The sequence below is a fragment of the Zingiber officinale genome, chromosome 8A, assembly GCF_018446385.1.
Source record: "Zingiber officinale cultivar Zhangliang chromosome 8A, Zo_v1.1, whole genome shotgun sequence".
Lineage (NCBI taxonomy): Eukaryota > Viridiplantae > Streptophyta > Magnoliopsida > Zingiberales > Zingiberaceae > Zingiber > Zingiber officinale.
In genome coordinates, this window is record NC_056000.1 from 76,372,906 (window position 1) to 76,384,084 (window position 11,179).

General features: G+C 37.2%; 1 long non-coding RNA gene across 1 annotated transcript; it reads right to left on the bottom strand.

Annotated features, from left to right (window-relative positions):
- Window positions 1-9,975: 9,975 nt before the first annotated feature.
- On the bottom strand, window positions 9,976-10,803 carry LOC122012012. Its single transcript, XR_006120083.1, has 4 exons — window positions 10,514-10,803; window positions 10,228-10,420; window positions 10,068-10,117; window positions 9,976-9,992 (listed from the first exon to the last, which is right to left on the bottom strand). It is a non-coding gene; the product is annotated as an uncharacterized LOC122012012 (long non-coding RNA).
- Between the last annotated feature and the right edge of the window lie 376 nt (window positions 10,804-11,179).

Here is an 11,179-nt window from a genome sequence, read left to right on the forward strand (position 1 = left end):
CCTTATTTGTAGATTAAAAGAGATTTTAATTTTTAGAGATAACTTTCTTTTTATCCACATGTTTAAAAGAAATATTTTAATTTATAAAATTTCTTTTTATTAACCAATCATGAAGGGATAAAATTATTGGAAAAATTTTATAAATTTCCGGAAGCAAATAAGGAAGTTTTAATTTGTGTTTAAAATTTTATTTGCTTGGAGATTTGTATAATGGTCGGCCATTTAAATTGAGAAGAGAAAAAAAAATTTTAATTAAATAAATTTTCCTTTTCATGGCAAAAGAATTAAGGAATTTTTTATTTAAATTTTCTTATTTGCCAAGACCAAGGATTATAAAAGAGGGGGTAGAGGTGCCTTCATGGATGAACAACTCTATTATTTTTCTCCCTCTTTTCTTCCTTGGGTGTGGCCGGCCCTTTCTTTCCTCTCCTCTCCTTTGTGTGGCCGAAACCTTCTCATGGTGGAGATCGCTTTGGTGGCCGGAACTAAGAAGGAGAAGAAGGAGAGAAAAGAAGCCTCTTTTCTAGCATCCCTTGGAGCATGGTGGTGGTGGCCGAACCTCTTCATCCTAGGAGAAGTTTTGATGGCCGAAACTTGTAAGGAAGAAGAAGGTGCTAGGTGGTTCTCATCTCGGAAGATCGTTACCCACACAACGTCCGAGGTTAGAAGAGGAATACGGTAGAAGATCAAGAGGTCTTTCTAAAAGGTATAACTAGTAATTTTTCTTTCCGCATCATACTAGTTATTTTTGGAAATAATACTAAATACAAGAGGCATACGATTCTAGTGTTTCGAATTTGTTTTCGATATAGTGTTCTTTTGTTTTTCTTTTCCTTGTGATTTGATTGTTCTTTTCGGTTGACCTAAAGTTATTTTAGGAAATTAAATATTAGCTTTCCTTAAAAGGTTTTGTCTAGTCGGTGGTGGTTGCTCCCATATCCAAGAAGGCCATGTGCCTCGCCACGTCAGTACTGGGAACCAATTTTGGAAATTAATATTTAATGGAATTAATAACATAGGTGATTTGGATCAAACGTGTTAAGTTCCGCAGGAGATCCAAGTCAAAACCTAAAAGAACAAATAGATTAAGTTTTGGATCAAACGTGTTAAGTTCCGCAGGCAATCCAAAATTTAATTTAAAAGAACACATGGTAGCTAGGAAAAGGTTCAGACCTTTGTACAAAATTTTTGTACAGTGGAACCTCTAGGTTTTCCGAGTAGCAACCAACACTAAAAGCCTAGCTTTTGTAAACATTTATTTTTGAAATAAAGGAATCACATTGGTCAATATCTACATTTATTTGTTAAATGTAAGTTGTTCAATTAATTTATATTGTAGATAACATGGTGTGTGGTATCACACACAGAAGATCATGTTATCAGTTATTTATAAATTATAAACAGTTGCTCGCGACTAAGATGGAAAGGAACAAACCATTGGAATAGTCGTAGTGTAATTAAGTATTAGTTTATCTTGACTAATAAATTACACTAGTACACTCTAAGTGTATTGAGTAGGACCATTTTTTGGTAAGTTCTTTTTGTACTGACTTTATAAAAGAACTAGACCTTGATTATTATGGAAGTGTGTGCTCTTAATCCTAATATAATAACAAGCACATATATTTAGTATTTATTTCTTTAACTTATAAAAGGGTGAGATTTAGCTCGATAAATCAATAGGCCCGATAAGTTGGGAAATGATACTACTTATAGTGTGTGTTGTTGATTATAGAAGGAATCTGTGTCCTAGTTATCTAGGTTGAGAATGTCCCCAAGAGGAGCTCATAAGGATTGTCATGTTAAACCCTGCAGGTGGACTTAGTCCGACATGACGATGAAATTGAGTGGTACTACTCTCGGAGATAGATATTAATTTAGTGAGTTGTCAGTAACTTACTTAATTAGTGGACATTCGTTATCTTAAACACAGGGAGACTAACACACTCATAATAAGAAGGAGCCCATAATGTAATTTGGGATTGGTGCGGTAGTGCGGTAATAACTCTCTAGTGGAATGAGTTATTATCGATGAACTTGAGTTGTATGTTCGGGGCGAACACGGGATACTCAAGCTCATCGGAAGGCCAAAACAAATTTCTCCTCTAGGTCCCTGTCGTAGCCTCATTAAAGCCTTAAGTCCATCCAAAAAAAGGCCCATCTTGGTGTCCAAGAAGGGGGTCGACCCAATGCTTGGTAACCAAGCAAGGGCCGATCACATTCACTTCTATAGGGGCCAGCCCTATTGCTTGGTGACCAAGCATGTAGGGGCCGACCAAGATTAATTCAAATAGGAGGAGCGTTTTGAATTTTTAAAATCTTCTTTTTGTAGAAAACTACAAGGTTTAAAAGAGAGATTTTAAATTTAAAAACTTTCCTTTTTTGAATTAGGCCACATGTTTTAAAAGAGAATTTAAAAGTTTTAAAACTTTCTTTTTTAAACCATCTTCATGGTCGAAGAAAAAAAAAGGAAGAGAAATTTTAAAATTTAAATTTTCTATCACCATGTTAAAAAAGAAAATTTTATAAGAGAAGTTTTAAATTTTAAAACATGGTTTTAATTTTTTTAAAACTTTCCTTTTTTAACTCCCACTTTAGGAAATTAGGAGAGAGCTTATAAAATTTTATAACGGCTTATAAAATTTTATTAAAAATTTTATTTTTCCTTTTTCCCTTTATGAGGTGGCCGACCACCTTGCTTGCTGCCCAAGCAAGGGGCCGACCATAATTAAAATAAAAAATCATCACAAAATTAATGTTGGTGATTGATTCAATCAAGAGGAAAGAAAAGGAAAAATAAAAAGGGAAAGGAAAAACTAGAGGATGATTTTATTTTTTGTAAAAAGTTTTTCCTTATTTGCCTTGGGCAAGTAATATAAAAGAAGGGGTGAGGAGGCCTCATGAGATAACTCTTATTCTCTTGCTTGGAGACTCTCTTGGTGTGGCCGGCCCTCTCCCTTCTCTTTTCCCTTTTGCTCTCTTCTCCTTGGTGGTGGTGGTGGCCTGATTTTAGAAGAAGAGGAAGAAGTTTTTGGGTGGTGTTCATCTTGGAGGATCGTCACCCACACGACGTCCAAGGCGAGGCGAGGAATACGGCAGAAGATCTCGAGGTCATTAGCTTACAAAGAGAAGGTATAACTAGTAATTTTCTTCCGCATCATACTAGTTATTTTCTTTGTAAGAATTCTAAATACAAGAGACAATTAGATCTAGTTTTTCAAATTAGTTTTTCGAGTTTGTGTTTCTTCTTTTTCGAATTTGTGATTCGATTGTTCTTTTTGGTTAACCTAGAGTTATTTAAGGAAATTAAATATTAGCTTTCCTTAAAAGACTTTGTCTAGGCGGTGGTGGTTGCTCCCATATCCAAGAAGTCCATGTGCCTCGCCATGCTGTCCTGGAAGCCAATTTTGGAAATTAATATTTAATGGAATTAATAACATAGGTGGATTTGAATCAATAGTGTTAAGTTCCGCTTGCGATTCAAATCTAAACCATTAAGAACAGATAAGTTAAATTTGGAATCAATGATGTTAAGTTCCGTCTGTGATTCCTAATTTAACTTCTAAAGAACACAATAGGTTATTTAAGGAAAGGTTCGACACTTGTACAAAATTTTTGTACAGTGGAACCAGTACGTTTTCCTAGGACTAACCAACACCGACCAAGGCTATAAATACAGCCTTGGTTCAGAAGCTGAAGAACAACAATCATTCTTGATAAACATCACTTGTGCACTTCTCTTTATTAGTTTAGCTTCTCATTTTCTACTGCTGTAAAGAGGCTTCTCCACCTGAAGGAGAAAATAGTGCGATTCATTTCCTTGGATTAACAACCTCCCCGGTTGTAACCAAGTAAAAACTCTCTGAGCCTCTATCTGTTTGATTTCTTTGTTATTTTATACAAGTGCTCGCTATTTAAGTTAGTTGTCCGAGAAGGGTTCGTTTATTTATTTGTGTAGGGCTATTCAACCCCCCTTCTAGCCGGCCAACGGATCCTATCACGGCTAAACCGAATAATAATATTAATCTATTTTTTAATTTTAAAATATAATTAATTAAATAAAATTTAAATTTGATTAATTTAGCTTTAAAATTTTAATTAATTTGATTAATTCAGTCGAAAATAAAATTAACCGATATTTAATCAGCTTGATTTGTTTGATTTTCGTAAAAAAAATTCAATCAGTTCAGTTTTTTTTTTAAAATTTCAATTTGTTCGATTCTTGATTTATTTGATTCGGTCGATTCGGTTGAATTCAATTTTCTTGTACTCATATTGGCTACAATTCTTGAGCACAATAAATGATAACCACGGAATTTGTTTTCATTTTTAGCAGGTGGACAATTATGAGCTCAACCCTCTGATTATGACTGACGGACGAAGGGAGTCAGAGGTGATGGTGACGTGAGTGCTGGCGAAAGAGAAGAGAAAAGCGATGGGGGTGATAGCGAACAAAACTTGAAGCATTAGGTTTTGTACCAAGTTTCATGCCTATATTTCAACAAAGTTTTTTTTTGGCAACTATTAAGTTTATTATTAATGCATTAAAGTAAGGTTTATTAATACATGAAAAAAAAACTTTTGAAACGCATGCATGTTGAAAGTAATGACAACACCGATAGCGTTAGTGTAATTTTTTTAATTAATGCATGTTGCAATTAATTAGAAAATAGTTTAATTAATTCACAGTTCAATTAAATTAGAAATTGAATTTTATTTTTTAATATTTAAATTAATTGGGCATGAACTTGAATAATTAGGTCATTGAGACTCTGATCTAGTTCAAATCATTAGTTAGTTTAACTAGACTAGTTTGGTTCAGTTAGACCGAGGTCTGATTTAAATCATTGGTTGGTTTAACTAAATCAGATTAATCCTTTTAGACCCGATCTGGTTCAAACCATTGGTTGATTTAACCAGATTAGTTTTATTCAATCAGACTGCATTGAATCTAATTGGACTGGGCTTTTCCAGATTTGATCATGTGGATTAGAATTGTTCTAATAGGAGAAATTGGATCAAAATTGGGTCAAATTGTTCAATGGCTAGGATTGATCAAATAAACATTGATTTGATCAATAAGTCTGGTTTAGACTTAAATGGGTTAGGTTAAACAATAATAACTAAACATCCTAATTAGATTAGTTCTAATGAGGGTAGGGGACTTAGGATCTAGTTACCTAATCGACTGATCCAGTGTGTTAGTTAATTAGAGCTCCTCAAATAAAGAAAACTTGTTTTTCTTATTGCTTAGTTATTCTGTGTATTGGTTTTATGCATATGTGTGAATTGAAATGAACTGATTTTGTTACTGGTTTGTCAGTTTTGTACTGACAGTACTATTTTCAATTCTAGATGTCGAGGATGATATACACGATGAACCATTGTGACATGTGATATAACGAGCTGAGAGAGGAGATTAAGGAGATTGAGTATGACTCGGTTTACAGATTCAGAAGACATATTGGATGGCTTGATCGACTATTCTGGAAGCTCAAGTAGGAAAAGTTTCTAATCCTGGATAATTATCGGATCTGGGTTTTGGTCTGATCGCTACCGATACACCTTAATGAAGTAGCACACCATTTTTGAATGCTCTCGGAATGACGAATCTCATATGCATAGTTGTGTCTGGAATTACTTACCATGTGGATCAAGAGAATCTTGAAGAATTTGAGGAGGATCCAAATTTAGATCCAATAGAGAATCCTGAAATTGGTCTACCTGATATTGCCCTAATTGAGTCCAAGATAAAAAGGATAATGTTGACCACTACACTAGTGTTTGTCGGTGGTAATGGTGTTAGCTTATCTAGCTTATTAGAGTATTGTTGTTGTTATTGTCGTTATGTACTAATAATATTAGCCCATTAAGTTTAATAAAATCATGTAGTAGAAACTATTGCTATGTACAAACAATACTACTTTATGAAAAGTTAAGTTATATGTTAACAAACTAGAAAAGAGAATGTTATGTGTTAATAGTCTTAAAAGAATGATTAGTTTATTTAAATGATGAGTTCATTTCATAATTTGTTCATTTAATGATTAGTTCATTTGATGGGATGCGTACAATAGTATTGATTAATGTTGGTTAGATTGGATTATACAAATGATGAATGAAAATATAGTTGTCACTTGATTTTGTAAACCAACTCAAATTAATTTTGAATTAATAATAAATTATATACATGTGAAATATACTGAATTACTAAATAATGTGTTTATTTATATTAGATCATGATAAATAAGAACATCATAGTTAAACTCAATAACAGAGAGAGATTATATGAGGATAACTATAAAATCTGACACTTTAAGATACAATATGTTCTTGAAGAAAAAAGAAGTTCTAGAGATTGTAAATCGGTTCATTGTAGAACCTGCTGATGGTTCTACAACACAACACAAACGTGACCTTGATGCCCATTGCTAAGGGAATATTGATTAGTTCAATGGTAGATGACCTGATATTTAAATATGAGTCATTACCATCTGCTTATACAGTCTGGGTTGCCCATAGAGAGAAGTATAGTGGAGTAAGTTTAAATAATCTTCGTCAACTGACAATAAAATTTGATAGCTACAAAAGGTGCCCAAATGTTACCATGACCCAATATTTGAGAGAAATGACGAATATGATTCGGGAGGTAAAAACTGCTGGGTCATGAGTTGACTGATGAACAATAAGTTCAGGTAGTTATCTGCTTCCTTCCTTATTCTTGGAAAATAATGAAATAGAATATGATTCATAGTTAAAGTATCAAGACTTTCACTGGTGTCTCATGCCATGTAGAACTGGAGGCAGAGAGAATAGAATCGGTAAGGATTTCTGGTCTAGCTTGAAGGTGCTAGAATTTCGTTCTGTTTCAATTTCCTTGTACAAAAAATTATACAAGAACAGAACTTTTCCTAGCAACTCGCATGTTCGATCAAACATGTGTTTGATCAATCAAGCAAGTTCTTGAATGATCGAAGCACACCTTGATCGAAGTACAAGATCACTGGCCTCTTATGTTGGTATTCCGAAAATGATACAAAGAAAAACTAATTAATTATGCAGCGGAATTAAAGAACTAGTTGTACCTTTTCTTTGTAGCTAAAGACCTCTTGATCTTCTGCCGTATTCCTCTCCTATTTTTGAACGTCGTGCGGGCGATGATTTACCAAGACAACACCACCCTCCTTCTCTTCTTGGTTTCCAAACCGCCGACTACAAAAGGAGGCTCTAGGATGGGGCACCTTCTCTTCTTCTTCCTCTTCTTCAAGCCGCCGCCCACCAAGGAGTAGAAGAGGGGGACGCCAGCCTTAGCAAGGAGTGGGCCGCCGACCCTAGCAAGGAGAGGGGCCGCCGGCTCTTAGCAAGAGGAGGGGAGGGGTGTTGGCCCTAGGCGAGGAGGAAAGGGAGGGGCACCGACCACAAGGAGGAGAAGAGAGAAAATTAGATAAAATTAGGTTTTAGGAGCCACCACCTACTCCTTTTTATAGGCTTGCCGTCTGTCACGCCCCCAGAGGAGTCCTTACCGAAAAATTTCGGCAACATCTCCCCTGTACGGGTGACAATCTGAGGCATACATACATACAAAATACATCAGCCACATACGGCTGGAATATATATACACAACCACGCAGTTATATAATCAGCCCACTCGGCTGGATCAGAAATAAACACAACCACGCAGTTATATGATATATAGTAATCAGCCCACACGGCTGTACTAAAATCAACGCAGCGGAAATCACAATCAACGATCACAAAACACAAATCAACTGACTGCGAGCCGGCTCGGCTTGACACAATAATATCAAACCAAATACAAGAGAATACAAATATATAAACAAGTACAAAACCCAAAATAAAGAAATACCGAAATCGTAAAGTCGTCCTCGAATGTGACGCGGAACTGGCGGACAGGATCTCCAGGCGACTCCATAACTCCTTTACCTGTTACCTGATGAAATTACCAATATGCGGGGTGGTGAGTATACAAACTAAGCGGGTAATAGACAGATAGTGCATGAGTTTAGTAAAACAAACTAGAGATACAAAGGTATACAGTCTCGTATGGAAATAGCAGATACTACAGTGATATCATAATAAGTGTCCATACCTGAAACCATATCCTAGGCTAGTGGTAGAAGGTAAAGTGTAGCAAAGTCCTGCTACAGTACTGCTCATAACTACATGGTATCATGTGAGGTATATACATGTCAACAGTAAGTAGGCCAGTGTTTAAACCCATATCACAGGTATAAATCTCAACCTATGTAAGCATAACAGCATAAATAAACAACAACAGTATAATCTAGCAACAGCATCATAGATAAGCAACAACAACATAAGTAAACAACCAGCAGATATAATAACAACAGCGTATGTACGGATGGTCACCCCGCCCACCTCTCTGCACCACGACCCCTGTATGGTCGAGAGGCCGGATCGATGACAAACTGTACCACCCAAAGGCCGCCACTACTCTCGAGTGACCGGATGGACAGGTGCATAGTAGCTGAATAGCTACGTCTGCGACGGGGTCCCTGCTGCCGCAACTCCAGCCACCACTACCCATGAGCGGCCGAGCGTGCGGCCCAGGCCAACGACCGTCTCAACCACAAGGGAGCCAAAGTCGTCGGCTATGCATGCAATGACATGATGCGAAAATGCAGCAGTCATCATATATATATAAACAGAAACAGGTATGCTACATGAAGCCAGCATGCTCAGCAAGGTGTGTAAATAAACAGAAATCAAAGCAGGTAAACATGGTATCAGGTGTCCATATATCCAATACCTACTATCTAATGTCTGGTATCTGGTATCCAATACCTAGTACTATAGTATCTGCTAAATATCATGAATAGCAACAAGAGACTGTATAGATACATAAACGAGTAGCTCAAAGATTGAGTGGAAGTATCAAGCGCAGGAAAAATAAGAGTGGAGTCAAGATAAACATAGTAGCCAACTAAACATATAGCTCATGCACTAAGATCAATGTGCTAAAGAGATAAAGCAAGAAGTACCCGCCTTTATACGTAGTGCGTGTCAACCGTCTTCAACAACTCCAGAAGATCACATCCAACTCGGATCCTACAAATACAGGATACGAGACAAAACTAAGGATCTATAATCAATGTATCAACTATCAACAAACCTAAACCGATTCAACCTCTTTATTCACATACTTCCATTTAATCCAAGAAAGCATAATCAACCCATCCAACTAATCCAGTCAAATTTAATTCCATCGACAACTAAACATCATGAATCGAACATGCATAATTCTCCGCATAATCCATTTCTAACTACCACATCTGACAATCCAATCAACACAACTAATTATTCGTTAATCAGGACACCACAAATTAAAATCTAAATCAGAAATGGATACATAACTATATCCACCCCACACCATCAACCAAAATCAATCAATCCATCACAAGACTACAAACCAATCTCCAAACACACAAATGAATCAATCCTATCTCACAATAAACTTAAATTAGCCGCCCAACCACCACAAGAAATCTGAAATCAAACTCCATCAACCACACATGAACAACAAACTACAATATTCAAATCGGTCCAAATCCAATTAACAACGGTCTACCCAAATACTCACCAAATTCATCCATTAATCAATCCAATGCTATTTAATCAACACATCACAACTGAATCCACAACTTCTAATCAACTATCAAGCTAAACATCATAAATCCAATACACTTGAATCAATTTCTATTCCATAAATAAAAATCCATCATGTATCAACTAATCTACAATTAACACATCCATCCACATACTTCTACGGGTTAGCAACAATTAAGCATCCAACTAACTAGATAAAGAAAAACCATCCAAACAATCTAATAATTTTCCCATTCCAATCCTCTTACCTCTTCTTCTTCGGCAGCCAGAAATTGATACGGATCAGACGGAGTCAGCCACAAACCATCGGCGATGTGAAGAGCGAAACCAAGCGAAGCCACTGCCTACCAAACATCTACCCCCAATCAACACTACATAAAGATCAATGTCCAAATCTACTGCCAAGTTTAACTAATTACCTTCAAGAATTAATCCAATTCCATAAACTCCTCTCGGATGAATGCTACTGCTGTGATCATGAGCAAAGGCGGCAATGAAGACCAATTTCACTCGGCACCACCCAAAAAGGCAACAACACACAAGAAATCAGCGAAAGGAAAATGCAACAATGCCTCTCACCTGGCCATCAGTGTTGCTGTCCTAACCTCCCTCGAACAGGCATCGTCGGCTAGGGAAAGAAACCAGAGCTTGAGGCTGCTCATGACAGTGAGGTCGAGCCCTGCCCTAGCCTTGGCAATAAATGCCCCAAAGCAGTGGCCAGCGGATGATGCAGGCTCGTGGTCGGAAATGGCAACTTGCGGAGGAAATCCGACTAGGGCAAGCAACAAGAAGCACCGGTGGTGAACGGATCAAATGATGACAGTAAGAATAATAGAGGAGTAAGGGATTTGATTGAGTGCACAACCTCGTCATCACCAAATCTCCCATAGCCGGCGGTGAATCGATGGCGTGACAAGCCGACTCCCGAAATGGACAGCTGCTCTTTTGGTCGGCGACGAAGACAAGATGAAGAGGCGATCACAGCAAGAGGGGCGGAGGAGAAGAGGAAGGGAATCGGGTGGAAAGGGTTCGGCGTCGGCAAGATCAGGAGACGGTGCTGCAGCTTCAAGGTCGCTAGCACGTTGCCGGCTGAGGACTTCACCGGCGGCGATCGAGTGAGGAGGAGCTGGTCACGGCAGCGTGAAGATGAGAGGGGAGGAGGAGGATCGGCGCGTTTAGGGGAAATAAAGGATCGGTGGAGGAAATAGGATACCTAGGTTTAATAAACTTAGGGTTTACTTTATTAAACCATAAGTGAGTTCTTTAATCAACTCCCACTAAAATGGTGTTCCAAACAGGCTTTTACCAAGCCCATGAATGTATCCCCCCTAAATACATCATAAAAGCTCCAATTAAATCCCAGAAAATTCCTAAAAATTCCCGAAAAATCCAATAAGATTATTTGTCCAATAACCTTATTATTTAGATATTATTTGGGTGCTGTATTTTACACCGTCGGTTACAAAGAAAAAAAATAACAGAATTCTGTTTAGAAAAAATCTCCCTTTTTATAACCAAGTTAAACCAAGCC